The sequence below is a fragment of the Pleurodeles waltl genome, chromosome 3_2 (assembly GCF_031143425.1).
Source record: "Pleurodeles waltl isolate 20211129_DDA chromosome 3_2, aPleWal1.hap1.20221129, whole genome shotgun sequence".
NCBI lineage: Eukaryota > Metazoa > Chordata > Amphibia > Caudata > Salamandridae > Pleurodeles > Pleurodeles waltl.
Genome location: NC_090441.1, coordinates 188711352 through 188729029, shown reverse-complemented (window position 1 = coordinate 188729029; position 17678 = coordinate 188711352). Strand labels below are relative to the sequence as shown.

Sequence of the window (17678 nt, the reverse complement as noted above, 5' to 3'; positions counted from 1 at the left end):
CTGTTGGTTTGATAACTGTGGTGACCCTTCCTTATGGTCATGTTTTCTTTCAAATGTTTATATAGTGTTTGTGCTGCATTCTGCTGCCTCTGTACTGTGCTGCGGGATATTTACAAAGGGAACAATAAAAAAACAGATAGTTTACAGAAGACGTTGGTCCTGCTTATGGTATGTGCTGAAGCTGCACACAAGGAAAGAACGTGGAAGGAGCTGCAATGAAATTGAGACACCTCTGCAAGTGGCAGCCTGTTTCAGTTGCACACTTGTCCTGCATAGAAATAAAGCATGAGAAGGAGAGAGGACCTAGTGAGCACAATAGCACTGGGTCTAAAAGGTACGGCGAGGGAGCGGGTGGGGTTGGGGACCAGATGGGTGGAAGGGAGCATTAATAGCAGCATCTTTGCTTTTTCTGCTTCTATACTCCACATTACACTTCATGTCTTCATTTGGGGGCGCACTGGTCATTTAGGCTTGTTACATTTTTAAAAATATTTTTATAGCACAATGCAGTGTTTATAGATGTTGGCATGTAATATAGTATGTTTATTTCCACATTTTTCTTTACAAGGATATGTGACATATATGCAAATTAACTGCATAAGATAACAATTGTGCTATATTTATAATTACCCCCCACCCCGAACAAACAACCACACTTTCCACAATTCATATATTAAGGTGAATTGTCATGCATTACTGCAGTCCTGCACACTGGAACCAAATTAATAGAATCAATACAGCAGATTCCCAGTTGGATGATATAATAGTTCACTTCACCTTTCAAATGTAGTAAACCACTGGCAACTTAACATACAGTAAAGCATGTAACACCAGATGGGAGTTTACGGTGAGCGCTGATCATTTTTAGCAGATGCTTCCAGCCCTTCCAGCATTAGATCCTAATTGTGCTCAACAAAGATCTCCTTAAGCCCTGCATGCTCTTTGTTGTGTAAATTTACACTCTCTGTTTCCAACTGCTTGATAGCAATCAGTATTTTTCCAATTTATAATTATATTGTGTTTCGCTAGTGATAGTGCAAGGCCCACAAACTTTCCTGGTGCGCTATTATTCTTGGGGTGTGAGTAAAGACTCAACACCCAGGCCTCCAATGTATTGGCCGCCTCTTATCTAGTAGGTTGGGATGAGGCATTAGGAACTTATTTCAAATGAAATGAAAGTGTATGACAGGACCAAATCATGCGAACACAATCAGCTGTTTCCGTAAAGCAACATGGGCAGGATAAATTTACTAATTCTACTAGGTGTAAAATACGCCCTGCTCATAATACTGAGACGCATGCTCTATTTAGTATTGTTTGCACCTGTATAACATTTGCTTTATTATAGTTTGATAGCACATCAATTCATATATATTTAGTCACAGGATTTACAATGCCTTATACAATTAAGTGAAGGTGCAACAAGATTAATATGTTGATTAGTGCACCTGATATTCGTTGGGAGGCGTGCCCATTTCAAAACGTATTTAAATTGGGTATAGACAAGAACTAGGCAGAGAGGAGTAGAATCTTCAACTTCCTAGAAACTTTAGTTCATGCAAGCAGAGCTCTAACCGTCCTTGCTGAAGGCCACAGGCTTGATGGGAATGCCAAAACTAACTAAATGCAGAGGCAGAGAATGACCTCAGTGTAGAACAAAATGACAGATATGCAGTTGAAAGGCCCCATAAGAAACTCAAACAGGTCCTTTTGATGCTAAGACAGCTTAGCTGTGGCAATAAGGAAAGGGAGTGGAGAAAAGAGACTGTTTCAATCATTTCATGCAATGACATTCAAAAACACAGTTACAATTTTGCAATTATTTGTTATATTTTGTTTAGTGATCACTTTCATTGCCACATTATCACTCATTTTCATAGTTTCATCCAGTCACATTATCAGGACTAGAACGGGACGACGATTTTAGTACAATCTTAATTCATAGTGTGGATTCTTGTGTCTCTATTTAGGTTGAAAATGATTTGGACTTGGAGGAAGAGGAGGGAGGGGACTGGGAGCCCTTGAAGTTCCAGTACCAAGGCTCCGAAATAATCATATAACAGATGAGGGAGGTCCTGTTCCTGGTAAAGAGAAAGGACGAGAACAGGGTGGAGGACGAGACATGGACCGGGAACCCCAAAAGTTATTTATTGGTGCCCTCACACATCCTGCAGGGGTGTCATGCTTCATCATAGGACATGCTCCTTGTAGGACCCACGCTGCAATGTCCAACGGGCCCCACAAAGGATCGCTTTAGGAGAGATCTTTTTTCTGTTTTTCTGTATTTTCTTTTATTACAACTATGATCAATATTTACTTTGAGTCTGTAATTGTAATTAAATGTTTCTGTGAAAATATGTCAGAAATAAATAAAAATGCAAGGCATATGGAACAGCAACCTTACACTGGTGATAAGAGTGGCGCTGCTGCATGTTTGCTGAACTCGTTCCTCATACCGCTATCATCTGCTATTCTCATCTCATCCATGGCAGTCAGCCAAGGCCCTGCTGTCAGGCCAAATGCAGTTCCCGCTATGATGTGCACTGAATTGTACCACCTTTCCCTTCGGTCCCTCAGCACAAGTAAAGCAGTTCACCACGTTGGGCACCAGATTGATGGCGGAGTGAAGACCGATCCGTTGAAAGAGCCTCCTCAAGCACCATCAGGCATGAAATCCATGAAGGACAAATGGCGTAGAGGCCTCAGCCTTTGCTTGATGATATGGATGAGTGACATACCAGCCCAAGTCACTCACCAAGCTTCTCATTTGCACTACTGACCCCAAATCTGCTGCTGACGCTAGCCTAGATACCCAGATACAAGCTCTCTCTCTTGTGGTTTCAAGAACTATAGGGAACCCAGTCTGATGCTTCCAACCTGAGTGGCTCAGAACAATAAGACTCTGTTTTCTTCATCGGTTATCCATAGGACAGTCTTGTTGGTGGCCACCGTCTGTAAGATTCAGCTATGCTGAACAACACTGCCAATGCCATCATGCCGCTTGAAATGCTGACAGCTCAATCGTTGGTAGTAGTGCAATGTACAACATAGGCTGTCTGAATTAAAAACCACCTATCCGCCACAAAAGAGGCAGACCCAGCAACCAACATTTGATAGTACCCCGCCTAGATGGTGAAGAAGTGCAGAGGTTGTTCCTTACTCTGACAAATACAGGCTAACAAGGCAGCTCTGGCAACCCTCAGTACACAAGCAAATCCAGACTAAGAGACACATATCTCCCACCAAGCAGAACAAGGCCCAACTGAGTCACTCTATCATTGCAACAAAGCTATACCTGACAACAAAGAATGCTGATATTGTGGCCTACCATCATATGCTCAACAGACGGGGCCGCAAGAAAGGAAGTATGTTCCACAGGCCAAAAAAATCCCTTTGCACAAATGTGCAGTGGCAATCAGATTTGCACCAGCTCAAGGCGTCCACCAGACCAAGGACATAACCTCTGCCAAATTCCCAGCACAAAGAATGAGTCATCTGTGAACAGCAGCTGACCATCAGACCTGCCTATAAAGATGATGAGGACAACAATGTTTTTTAATATCCTTTGCCAGTGGCAGCCCTAAACAATGAAGCAAAACTCAACACACCTGCGAAATTCAGGTACAAGACACCCCAAATACTATCTTGATAGATTCTGGGGCATTAGTTGATGTCACCTGTAAGAAACAACTGACAGTGATTCCAACAAGGACAAGAATCCAAAAGTATTCAATACAGACCCACTGCCTGTCTTTGGGACATTCTCTACCATTTCTAAGCAAAATTCTTCAAAACAGTGGTCGGGTCAGGCACCCTACTTAGCTGTGCAACAGCTGAAGAACTCAATCTGATCAGCTTTGCACCCAGCATTCACCAGAATAAGATTGCCAACATTTTACAAGACTGTGACAGCCTTTTCCATGGCCTCAGCTGCCTTAGGTCACCCCAATAAAACTCCACAGGCACCTTGGGACCTCGACAGCTCTTTGTCACTGAGGGTGCCATTCTATCTTTGGCTATTTGTTGTTGCAGAAATGAAAAAAACTAGTAATACAATAATACAAAAAGTCACAGGCTCAACACCTTTGCTCTTTCTGATGGTTGTTGGCAACACACCATACAACCAGGCACCATCCTGTCATATTCATGTGTAATCAGACAATACAGAGACAACAACACTAAACACCCACAGTTAAGGATCTCATATACAAACTCAACGGTGCAAAGTGGTTCACAAAACTCCACTTCAGATACCATCAGCTCTTCTGGAAGAAAGCTTACCCTACATCACTACATACTACATACTCCATCAATGTTGGCCTCCATAGATACAGACAGCTAAATGTTGTTATCTCCTTAACTGCTGACGTTTTCCAGCACACAATTAAAGAGGTACTAACAAGATTTGATTATGTGCTATATACTACTATACGCCTCTGATGCCCCAGAGCATTGCTCTTCAGGAGCTCGCCGACTAAGGGCTAACCATCCACAAAAAAATAAAAGCACCTTCCTGAAGTCAGAAGTGGATTTCTATAGCTACACATTTTGTGGAGATGGTATGATAGTCAACCCCTCCAGAGTAACAGAAATCAAAAACGCCACCCTCACACATTCCATTACTGAAGTTTGTAGCTTTCTAGGGATGTCTACATATTGTGGGGGATTCATCCTGAACATTGCCACATTGTCTGCACCCCTGAAAGCACTCACCAAGATGTGTGGGACATGGCTATGGAGCGAGGAAGACACAGCATTCCAAAACATTAAAGAGTCCCTTCTGCAAGATATCACAATAGGGTATTGCAGCCCCATCAGAGACTCTTTGCTGATAGTTATTTAGAGTCTGCTTGCACTAGGCACAGTCCGAACTGCACAACACTGAGGGATAGAAACCTATTGCATTTGCCAGTACAGCATTCTCCAATATAGAGAAAAATGTAGTTCCCAAGTACTACAAAAAGAAGAAACCTCCAGTCTTGAGGTATAAATACAGGTATGCATTTATTTTGTAGTATTATGCAAACAAGGTGAGCCTACCAACTGGCATCCACTCGGTTCAGCTTCAACTGCCAACTGGCGTCGCACAGCAGAGTTCTAGAGCTAGACTTTGTGCATGCAACAAGATGTAAGAACGCCCACCAAAGAACATTTTACATCACATTATAACAACAGGTCAGGAAATATATAACAGATGAAATTGTGTACATTGGAAAAGGCCAACTATATAAGGATACAACAAAAAGGTATTCCCAAATAGAGAGGGAGGCTCTACCTATAAAGTGAACTTGCAATCACTTCACCTGTAGTTTTACGAATGACAGTTTAAAGTCACAAAGTATCACAAACTGCTAGTCCCACTAACTATGGTAGCTGCTACCCTTCCCCTCCACGCTAGTGGTAGGTTCTTCAACTGCAGAATACCAGTTCTGTGTACACTAAAAACCAGGGTGCAAAACTCCAGATCATTTTCTATGGCACCCAGTGACAAGGACACCCCTACCAACACAGACAGGTATGCTAAATGTGTTGCAGCAGTTCCTCCACCTTGTGGACACAGCCACAGAGTCCCTAGGCAATGACTGCACTCAGAAAGCCAAATAAGTACTATGACAGAAGAACAAAACTATGCCTGGCTGATGAGCCCTAATAAGAGTGTAACCAGTACTGGCTTGTTGGTGTTCTGGTTCAGGGAGGACCTGGTCTGGCATTTTGGGCTGGACTGTTCCCACTGGAGGAGTGTTAAGACTGATTTGCATATGGCTGGGTCCAAACTGAGGTGGCATGGAAGGTGAAAAGCAATGGACTTGGATGCAACCCTGAGCGATTGCCAGTTGCAGAGATTAATTCAAGCATTCCATCCGTCACTTTGTTTTTGATGGCCTAGATGCAGACAGCCTGGCCAAACTAAAGGTGCAGTGATCCATACATCACAGTTCAGCTGAACAGCAAGAGGTGTCTTACTGTGAGGGATAGGCTGGTCGTACCCCAATCACAGTCTCTGCGGGACAGGTGTGTTGTATTCTATATTCATTGGCTTACTTTTGTATATCTATTTACTTACCTGTTTTTAAAGTGTTGTTGGAAGTAAGCTTACAGCTTTGGCTAGGCATTCTTTGTTCTGCTTTTAGAACATTATCTACTGGATGGGAGTTGGAAGCAGGGCAGACAAGATGCAGGCTGGAGGGCTTCCTTATTATACTTCAAGTATTAAATAATACAACCTTTTTCTTACAACAATGATATTGGAATCTTTATTGGTAGAATCATCCTACTTCTCAGGCTGACAAAACTAAAGCCTTTTCTGAAAGAAAGTGTGGTTTCAGATGTGAATACTCTTGCTGATCGCATTATCAAGGGATATCTGTGGTGTCAAGAATCAAGAGTTCCCAACAGACCAGTTCTGGGTATCACTGAGCAGCCCTGGGAAGACACAAGTTCTAACTCTGCCTCCCTTGCATGCTGGAAGTACATGATAGTAATCTCCAACAGATACACAAAAGACTGTGTTGTTGAAATGGCTACAGCAGCCTTCCAGCAAGTCTGTCCAAAGCTCAAAAAGATCTTTGGCATACTGAAAACCATCAAGATAGATAATTGGTTCGTGTTCCATGGTATGGACTTTTGCCAATATTTCCGAATGCTACAAAACCCACCACAATGTAACACCTTGATGACTACAAGCCAATGGGGAGATGGAGCGAGTCATGAGGACAGTAAAGTCATTTGCATCTATCTTGATAAGAATGGACATGTTGAAACATGAATCAATCAGTTCCTACGGTTCTACCATCAACCAATCCATCAGGGTTCTTGAAGAGCGCGGCTAATCACCCCTAGTGGTCTCAAGGCGGGGTGTGTGCGGTGAATCTACAGTTCAGTTGATGAGCTGGATGGCCGGTTCAGTCAAAGAGCTAGGTCTTGAGGTCCGTCCTGACTTGAGGCAGTGAGTGAGATAGTCTCAAATTAAGAGGAAGAGCTTTCCAGGTCTTAGCAGCGAGGTATGAGAAGGATCTTCCTCCGGCTGTGTAGCCTGCACTACACCACAAAGCAAGCCCTGACCCCAACACCTCTGGGACTATATGGTATGAACAGAATCCTGAGGATTCTGATTATTCAGCCCTGCTGTGGTGCTGGAAATTCTTCTATGGTCAGGACCACTGGAATTATGCGAGTTTGCATACAGGGTGTTTTCCCAACATAGTCTAGGCCTGGAGTTAGAATAGTAAATGAAAAGAGCCTCATGGAATAGTTGTGGGAAACTTGCTGTAGTGGCAGAAATGAAGGAAGCGAGGCAGTTGCATTTGCGTTTTAATCGCTCTTTATTTTCCTGCCATTAAACAATAAGGCCCACGGGGAGCCGCCGCGAGCACAGCCAGCCGCATCTCGCGCGCTCCGCTTATCCTTCCCCTCGCGCCGCCCCTGACGTCACGACCATCCTCGATCCGGATTGGACGTGACGTCAGGAGGCAATCTAACATAGAGGAAGGACCACATTCTGCCGCCCGCGTCTCGTGCGTTAACTCACGTACGACATCTCCCCTTTTAACAGAACAAGAAACCTTATGGAACTTCATCTCATGACAAAATCTTCGAACCTCTTGGGAGCTCGGATATGCCTCATTGGCCTGCTCGGAGTAATATACTGGGGTGAACCCACCCTGCCGGCGCCTGCACCCTCTTGGCCTGAACTCATTACGTTGTGACTGTCGCTCTTCGCAGGTTCGGGCCTGCTACCATTCTGTCCTTCGGCATCCACCAAGCCGCGCCATGCTTCCTCACACCGATCTGCACTTCCATGTCCGATCCGCCCTCGCATAGGGGGCGTATTCACACACTCCTCGTCATCAGTGACTACATCCCTAGCTTCGTGCCTTTGCCACTCATCCACATCGTCCGTGCTCTCGGCCCCACACACACGACTACCTCTCATGATGATTTCCTCTTGACCAGCCTTGAGCCTGACGATGTCGTCCTTACTCCGCCACCCCCCTCCTTCCAAACAGACTGCCCCTCTTGTCACTCTTTGCACACGTACAGGGGTTTGAAACACAGACTCTCCTTTCATCACCTTGTTAGGTTTCTTCACCAATACCCAATCCCCCTGCACTATATTTTTAGTTTTGGCTCTGTTCACGATGTCAGCATACCGCTTGTTGCTTTCCTGTTTAGCCATTATTCTTTCTTTGACTCTCAAACTCTCATCAGATACCACCTCAATTTCCTCCCTCATGTCATACCAATTATTGAATTTGGGGGTAAGCTCACTCATGCATCTTCTCCCTCTCATCAAGTAGAACGGAGTGTGTCCCGTAACTTCATTGGGCGTGTTATGAAAAGTGTGCACCTTGTCCGCCAGAAACGCTTTTACATCCATGTTGGAGGCGACTGCCTGTTGCACGCCCTCTTTGAGGAATCTATTCATCCGCTCAACCTGCCCATTGCTCTTCGGGCTGTACAATGGGGTCTTCTCCTGCTTTATCCCTAATCTGGACAGAAAATCCGTCATCTGCCTGGACACCAGCTGGGTGCCATTGTCAGACACCATGATCTTCGGCTGCCCCTCAATCGCGAAAAGTTTCGTCAGTGCCTTGATCACTCGTTCAGTGGTAACTTCCCTGACGAACTTGTAGTGGATCCATTTGGAGAAGTAATCCGTGATGACGATGAGATGTCTACAATCGTCTGGTAGCAGGGTAAATGGGCCCGCGAAATCAATGGCAATCTTGTTCCATGGGCCAGCAGGAATGTCCACCAGCTGCAGCTCCCCTTTCACCGTCTTCCAGTGCTTGTCGGCCCTTAAACACGGTCCGCATCGATCAATGAAGCTGCTGACGTCGCTGCACATCCCTGGCCACCAGTAGTACTGCTTGAGGAGATTTTTGGTAGCGGTACTGCCCGGGTGGCTCTGGTGGGCAATCCTGATTAGCTTGTCTCTCAAACCTTCCGGACGCACAAACAACTTGTGTCTTTTCACAAAGCCGCCCTCAATGGTAAGTTCGGAGCTAACCTGTTGGAAACTCCTGAGTGCTCCGTGCAAGTTCCGGACCGGGGGCCAACGAGCCGTCATGTAGTCCATCACCCTTCGAATAGTCGTGTCCTTCTCCTGAGCCTTCAACCACTCTTCCTCCGATATGGATCCCTCGCACATAGCTGTTGCGTCAACCATTGCTACCACGCATTCCGTGTCATCCAGGGAACCGTCCTCCTCATCCGTGACCGGTATGCGCGATAGGCAATCCGCCCTGCAATTGAGGCCACCCTTGATGTGTCTGATGATGAAGTGATATTCTTGCAACTTGGACAGTAAACGTAGGAGCCTCGAGCTGGCTTTGCCATTGCCACGTCCTTCACCGTCCATCATGTATATCAGGGGTTTGTGGTCAGTAACCAGTTCGAACTCCCTGCCCCACAGATAGTTCCTCAGTTTCTCCACGGCCCAGATGCATGCGAGCGTCTCCCGCTCGATGGTGCTGTAGTGCTTCTCTGCTTCGTTCAATGACCGGGATATGAATGCGACTGTGTTCTCCTTCTTCCCTTGGAATTGGCAAAACACTGCGCCGATACCCTTGGCACTAGCGTCAACCGTGATTACGTTCCGGAGATCCTTGTTGTACGGCTGTAATACTGGAGCCGCGGCGATTGCCTGCTTGACTGATTCAAAGGCAGCGCTTTGTTCCTGTGTCCACGTGTATTTTTCATTCTTCCGCAGCAGTTTCCTTAGAGGCTCCACGGTGGTCGCGTATCCTTGCATGAACTTGGAATAGTATTCACTGAGTCCCAGGAACGACCGCAAGGCGTCTTTGTCTCCTGGGCAAGGGGCATCTCGTATGGCCCTCACTAAGTCATCTTTAGGCGCAATGCCATTTGGGGTAAGCACATGCCCTAAGTATTCGATCTTCCCTTCCATGAACTTGCATTTGTCCTTGGAGACTGTCATCCCCCTTTTTTTTAGCACCTCCAGCACTCTGCCTAGCAGTTCCAGGTGCCCCTCCTCATCTTCCGTGTGTACCAGAATGTCGTCCTGGAAGGCTTCAACTCCCTTCATATCGCAGAAGAGAAGGTCCATCAGCTTTTGGAAGACGCCCGAGGCCGATGCAAGGCCGAACGGAAGACGGACGTACCTGTATGCTCCAAACGGGGTAATAAAAGTGGTCAATTCCTTGGAATCCTCTGTGAGACATACCTGGTGGTATGCGGACTTCAGGTCTATTAGGGTGAAGAACCTCGATCCTGATGTGGAAGATAATATCTCCTGAATGTTAGGCAGAGGATGGCAGTTCACCAGGATATTTCTGTTCAAGGATCGCAGGTCTACACACAGCCGAATGTCCCCTGTCCTCTTCTTCTTGGACACAACGATTGCGGACACCCACTCTGATGCACCTGCTTCCTCTATTACTCCTTCCATTTTCAGCCTATCCAGAACAGCCTTCAGCTCCCCCTTTACCGAAAGAGGAATCGTTCTGACCTTGTGCTTAATTGGCATGGCACCCTCTTTCAACCGTATGGCATGCACAAATCCTCTTACACACCCTACCTTGTTTTCAAAAACGGAATCAAATTTATCGAGAACCTCAGCTAATCCTTCATGCAAATCCTCAGGCTGCACGTAATTGACCCAATCATCCCTCAGAACTATGGGATCTTCCGCCCCAGGGACTAGCATCACACCCAGCTTCGCCAGGTCCTTCCATCCAACAAGGCTCCTCCCTTTTTCAGCCACATATATCTTTGTTCTCACCGTGCGCCCTCGAAAGGTGAGGGAGTCCCAGAAGTACCCCCTCATCAATATGTTGTGTTCCCCGAATGCCTTTGGATTTACATCCGTCTCATGCAGTCGCACATTCTGCCATTTCAAATCAAATGTCCTATCAGAGATCAGGGTAAGGGGGGAACCAGAATCAGCCGTAAATGGCAATGCTACCGCACCAATCATGACGGAGCCAATAGGCCCCTTCACTCTTCCGTCCTCATCGTCAATGGACAGCACGATGTCCGCATCCGCATCCATGTCACTATCGCTCACCGAGCTCACTTTCATGCCCGTACTATATTTCTTGGCTTTACACACTGCCGCAAAGTGGCCCACCTTCCTGCATTTAGAACAGCTTTTGTACAAGGCAGGGCAGGTCCTGTTGTCCGCTAAGTGGTCCCTTGACCCACATCTAAAACAAGCGAGCGGCCTCCTGCCTCCCCCTCTATCGCTCGCCGCCCTGTCTGGATTCTTGGGCGCATGTTTATGTCTGTCCTGCACATAGAACACATTTGAAGCCTGACTAGTGCTCGCCAGTTCCTTAGAAGACATCATGGAGCGTTCCACTACCTTTGCAATGGCCATCACTTCCTTCAGTGAAGGGTTCCTGCATGAAAGCAACCGTTCCTGCACTTTCTTAGAATGGCAGTAGAACACCACCTGGTCTCTGATGTAAGTATCAGTCATCTCCGCAAATTCACAATCTTGGGCCAAAACTCGTAGGCATGCAAAATACTCTTCGATAGTCTCTCCTTCCTCCTGTTTCCGCAGTGCGAATTTATGGCGCCCTACCATGATGTTACATTCCTCAGCATACTGCAACTCCAGTCGCTTAACGGCCTCCTGGTATTCATTCAGAGGAGCAGTAGCCCAAGGAGGATTCACATAAACCGGCAAGCTATCAAAAACTTCCTGGCCAGCCTTCCCCAACAGTCCGAATAACAGCGACTTTTTCCGCTCGGGGCTATACCATCAATGGAGACGATATAGTTCTCAAATGCGCGCAGCCATCCCTTCCATTTCATGCACGGCTTACCAGGAGAGTCCAGGAAGAGAGGAGGCACACAGATATTACCGGCCTGCGACATGACCGGAAAGCGGGCACAACACCCGGAGAGACCGCGTGACACAGGTGCAGCAGCAACTATGGAAGGCTTCTAGGCAGCGCGGAAGGATACCCCAGCACTCCGGATAGCCGGGGACCACCAGTACTCCGGCCACTTCCAATGTGGTGTACACACGTTGACAGGAAACCCGGGGCACGGGCCTACTGCCTGGTCCTCACGTGGCAGGGGTCGTCAAGGATCACTCGCATAGAGCTCCCCAGCATCAGCTCAACGGAGGCAGTGCACGTGGTCATCGGGGAGGAGATATCAGCGCGCCCCGCCGGCATCTGGAGACATCACGCAAGTTGGGCTACCTTCGTGGGCCATATTAGAAGCTGTGACCCTCGTCGCCGTTTGTAGTGGCAGAAATGAAGGAAGCGAGGCAGTTGCATTTGCGTTTTAATCGCTCTTTATTTTCCTGCCATTAAACAATAAGGCCCACGGGGAGCCGCCGCGAGCACAGCCAGCCGCATCACGGGCGCTCCGCTTATCCTTCCCCTCGCGCCGCCCCCGACGTCACGAACATCCTCGATCCGGATTGGACGTGACGTCAGGAGGCAATCTAACATAGAGGAAGGACCACATTCTGCCGCCCGCGTCTCGTGCGTTAACTCACGTACGACACTTGCCCTTTCCCAAAATAATTCAGGACTGGAGTTAATAAATGTGGTCTGCCAGTATCCACCAAGCGCAGTGCTGGCTTGACAACCCAGTGCAAGGCAAGAAACTCTTTACTGTCACAGAGAATGGAGGGTTAGCGTTCTAGTTATTTTCGGCGACCTGCGAGGACAGGGCAACGAGTGACAAACCAAGATGGCCGCTGTGGGCTGTGCATACCGCCTCATAAGGAGTCTCCTGGTCTAGCAACGTGGCGGCCATCTTAGAGTGGAGCTAGTTGTGTTACTTTACATGCAACACGTACCAATGTTCACTCTGTTGTAAAGGAAAGCGAATTATTTTAACATTACACACCACTTTTAAAGTAATGCAGTTCGCTTGATAGCGTTCAATTGTGTTCTGTGCTCCGGATGCAAAATACCCTAAGGCGCTTGGTATGCAATTTCCAGATGTATGTGTTCGTTTTTAGTGTGTACGGCGAATACACGGCGGTTGCCTGAGCAGAGTCCACCTGCGGTGCTTACCGGCTTTCATCCCACATGGCAGCAGGCCAGAGCACCGTCAGAGCCCGTTGGGTCTTACTGAGGAGTGACATAAACTGTTCCATTATTTATTTAAAACATAGACATTTTAGAAAGGTGCTTAGTATTCTAAATAAAAGGGAATCGCATAATTAATCCCCGAAGCTCTATCTTTGTTAGTTGAAGGTGTGCCACTGTTTTACTCATTTTATCTAATTACATTTTATTTCATAAATAAGTTTAGACCTTAAATATTTTGGCAAGTTTTCAGTCAACCCTTTAAAAAGTGTTCAAGGCATGTTCAGCGTTACGCTATAACTGAAGCAGTCACGCCTCTCCCAGCGATCACCGGCCGCTGTAACTGAGGCGGGGACATTGTAAGATGGCCGCCGCAGGCTCCGTGCCACATCACCCGGTCCGCGTCCTTCTTCTGTGTCGGCGGCGCCAGTGACGGCCGCGGCGCCGCTGCCCCGGCCGTGCGTGCCGCCGCCGCGTGCGGTTGCCAGGGGAGCCGGCTTCCCGCGCAGGAACCGGAAGAAGACCCGCACCGGGAGCGACGGCGCCGGGAAGAGTTGGCGGCCCGGCCCCGGTGAGTGCGGCTCTTTGAAGAGAGGGGTAGTCCTGCTCTTAAACCTGGGGAGGGCAATAGCCGCTTGTTATCACCCAACAACCCCCCACCGGTCCCACCCCAGGCTCAGAAGCGCCCCTTCCAGAAAGGCCTCATCCTTGCATTGGTTTCGCTCTCTTTCCAATGGGGATGGATTCAGTCATCCTCTCCCAGTGGTAGAGGCGCCCCCCTACACCTCTCTCCCGCACTAAAGTTCAAGAAAGCCTCTTTTTTATGGGCCCCCTCCAGGGAGCCCCGCATGCCCCACCTAAACAGGAGTAGCACTGGGCACACCCGCGGATCACACTTCGGCGGCTTGTTATGATTTGTAGAGCAGCCACCCCCAGCACACACCGGGCCCAGCACTCTGACGCCAATAGCAGCAGCAGGACTGCTGGGAACGTGTCCTGAGGTCTGAGCATCTGTTGGGACGAGGCCTTCCCATGATGGCTTCCTGCGTGTCATCTCTCTTACATCCACTCATGCTGATAATAACGGCACATTTATAGAGAGGCTGTGAATGCAGAGAGCCCTGCCGTGTTTATTTTAGGCTCGGACTTAATATAAATATATATATTTAACCAAACATCTGAAAGATTTAATCAACGACATTCCGAAAAAAAACTTACTACGTGTCTCATCAGTTCCACATGCTCCGGTCTCGTACTTTCGTTGTTCTCCTGTCGCGTTCTCCCAGCTGTATGTAGATTTTGAGCACATAAGTTGGCACTGTAACGCATTATTCCCTTGGCAGGTTATGTTCTTTGTAAAAGTAATTGAATCTCAACAGCAATACACTTATTTGTTGACTTTGGGAGCGATTGCTTTATACACAACTTGCCAAGGCTGTCAAAAATGGTAGCAGCCGAAATTGCCCTGAAAAAGACAGCTCAGTACTCTGTATGGTTCAGCCCCTGCTTGCCAAATGTGATACAGTTTAGGCTTTAAAGAAACGTTTGATATTCTTTGCAAGTTGTCTTGTCTTTGCTTGAGGAACCCTTTTCTGTGCCACACTGTATACGATATAGCTCTCCACTGAAAACGGAAAAGTTGTGGTATCGCACCAACGAAAATTCTGAGAGCTGCAATGAAAAACAAAATACAATTTTAATGCTGCTTTTACATGTTTTGTTTGCTTATTTAGGCCAGTAAACTTGCAACGTTTAATGAACATTGTTTAGTGCTAAGTTAGCTGTAACAACTCACACAAATTTAACTCCTGTTGGTATGATGTAGGGAGGACTACACTGTACACAGCTTTGATATTCCCAGTCTTGTAGCTTATTACGGTTCAGTAGCACTCAAATATTGCCTGTAGGATTCCAGGACTAGGATGGGTTTGGTGCAATCTGAGACCATGCAGTTTAAGGAGGGCCTGAGTGGTACTCGATGGGCTATGTCCTGAGTGAATGATGTTTCTTATAGATGTGTTCAGTGTAGTTGAAGTCTGGTGGTTTGAAGGAGGATTGAAGGGACATAAATCTATTGTTGTGAGTAAAGAAGTACATGGTATTGTTTAATTTAATGTATCCAGGCACTTGCACTCTTTAACCATGATGACAACAAATCCTAGACCTATAAATTACTAACCTTCAGATTACTCAATCCGTAACCTGCCATAACAACCCCCACCCCACAGATTCAGAGCAGCTAACCCAAATGCCCAATTCAAGGCAGCTAACTACCAGCTCCCCCCATTCATCAAATTATTCTCCTCCACCCAAAACCATTTTAAACACGGAAAACACTAGACATTTTCTTACAGACCCTGCTAGGTACTCGAGTTGGGCAATAGCCCCTGTTGCAGCTGCTGCACTTTACACTGATTTGAATTGCTTTGAAATTCCTTTGTTCATTATATGTGGCTGTAATCCCATAGTTGGGGAGACCGTTTATACTCGTCCTCGGAGTAGTGTGCCTAAGCTCAGGTGCCCTTAGTCTTCATATCACAGCAGCTCTGTGTCTGAGGGGTAAGCAGTGCATCTGTTTGAGTATGGGAGACTCCAGATAAAAAAACAAGCATGTTTTTTGCAGCTGTGCAAGACGCATTCAATAAATTACAGTTTAACAAAACACATATTGACCTCATACAGTCACCTTTATCTGTTGCCCCTTCTTTAAACAGTAGACTTCTCTCTCCATCTCTTACAAAAAGTAAGTGGACCACAAGAGAACATAATCCGATATAATGAGACACCGATGATTAGCACAGTTCCTCCACGCATTTCTAACAAACAATGCTAGTAACCATAAGGCAAACATCGCAAGCCCACCAGAAGAGGTCTTTCACAATCACAACTCGTAATAATCTGAACTTAAAACTTGAGCTAATAAGAAAATTAACCCTAGATGAGCTGCAAAAAAACATAGTGGCCACTACAGCAGCAGCAATTATGTTGCTGATAACATTCGGAGACCACTCCTATAACCTCTGTTCACTTGTCAGAGGAAACATGATGAGGATGTCACATAGGAATGGAAAGCAAGGGTAGTGCCTTTAAGACTTATGGTCTGACATGTTAGTCAAGTGGCCAATGTTGGTGTGCACGGTATGATTTTGTTTGGCCGGAGTGGTTGAGAGAGGCAGATGCCATGTGCCACCAACATTATTGTGGTTGGAGAGGTCCTTTTTCAGTTAGAGCCTACCAGACAGCTCAGCTGTCTGGTTTGCTAAAGACATCTTCAGGACTTTAAGAAAGTTGACCTAGGAATGCATTCAGCCTGTTGCTTGCCATTGGCGTTGTGGTTTGTAACTCAAATTCTCTGGCTTTCTATTTGCTGGCTTTATTTGCTTTAGGCTTCACAGGTTTTGTCCCTCCGGTTGCCTAAACCATGTTCACTGTATTCTTCCACGAACTCCCTTTCTATAAAGAGGCCACTGAATCTTGTCACATTTGATGTGCATTCAAAGACTGATGTCAAATGTCAGGTGCTGTCTTCTGAGGGCGCTTGTTTGTGTATGTGATAATCTTGCTGGATACTGGGGGTAGGAAAGAGGTTTTTTTTTCTAGCACATGACATTTAAATGAACTGTTAAGTATTTCAGAATTAGGAACACTAATGAAGCACATTTTTTATTTTTGAAGTGTGTTGGAAACACTTTAATATGATAAAAAGAAATCATTATGCCAAGGGATGCAAATTCCACACATTTTGCTCTGTGCCACTCTTCTTTACACCATTCCACTGTACGCCACTGCACTCTGTGCCACTTTACACTACGCCAGTCTACTGTACGCAGTGCACTTTTAGCCAATCTACTCCGCTACAGTCTAGGCCACACCAATCTACTCTGCACAAGTCCACTCTACGCCACTTTGCAGCACTGGATGGCACTGCACTGTATGTGACTACACTCTACACCAATGCACTTTTCTCTGTAACACTCACTTCTATGCCCCTGAACTGTACGCCAATCCACCTTATGCCATTCTAATCTGCACTGCACTCTACACCACTTTATGCCATTACACTGACACCCCTGCAACTGCACTCTACACTACACGACTCCACTCTTCCATTTCACTCTACTCTGAAATAATCTGCTGTACGCCACTGTACTCTACTCTACCACTCTATGCCACTGCACTCTATGCCACTCTACTCTTAAGCACTGTACTCTAAGCCAACTGCACTCTATGCTACTATACTCTGCAGCACTTTACGCCAATGCACTCTATACCAGTCCACTCTGCAAGTCCAGTGTATGCCACTCTACGCAACTCCACACTATGGCACTCCAGTACACAACACTCTGCCACTCCACAACACTGTACTCCGTTCTTTGCTGTTCCACTCTACGACACTTTACTCTTTGCCATTCCAATCTTACGACCCCCTGCTCTTCGCCATTCAACTCTAGGAAACTCAGTGCGACTCTCCTCTATGTCACTAACATTTTAGCCATGCCGACCAGCAGCCACATTGCTGCACAGCATGCTAAAACACATTGGCAAAGCCAATGGCTCTAGCGTAGGCAAGACCTATTAGCTTTGCACCTTGGTGGGCGGTGTGAGAATGCCTACCAGCCCTTCCTCTTCAGTGGGCTTCCAGTTCCCTGCAACTGGCTC

General features: G+C 46.7%; 1 protein-coding gene across 2 annotated transcripts in view; it reads left to right on the top strand.

Annotated features, from left to right (window-relative positions):
* Positions 1 to 13450: 13450 nt before the first annotated feature.
* The window catches only part of TTLL4 (tubulin tyrosine ligase like 4), a 322322-nt gene continuing 318094 nt past the window's right edge, over positions 13451 to 17678 (top strand). For both annotated transcript variants that reach the window (XM_069227141.1, XM_069227142.1), the window contains exon 1: positions 13451 to 13590. The gene's annotated coding sequence lies outside the window, so the exon portion shown is untranslated. The remainder of the gene's footprint in view (positions 13591 to 17678) is intronic.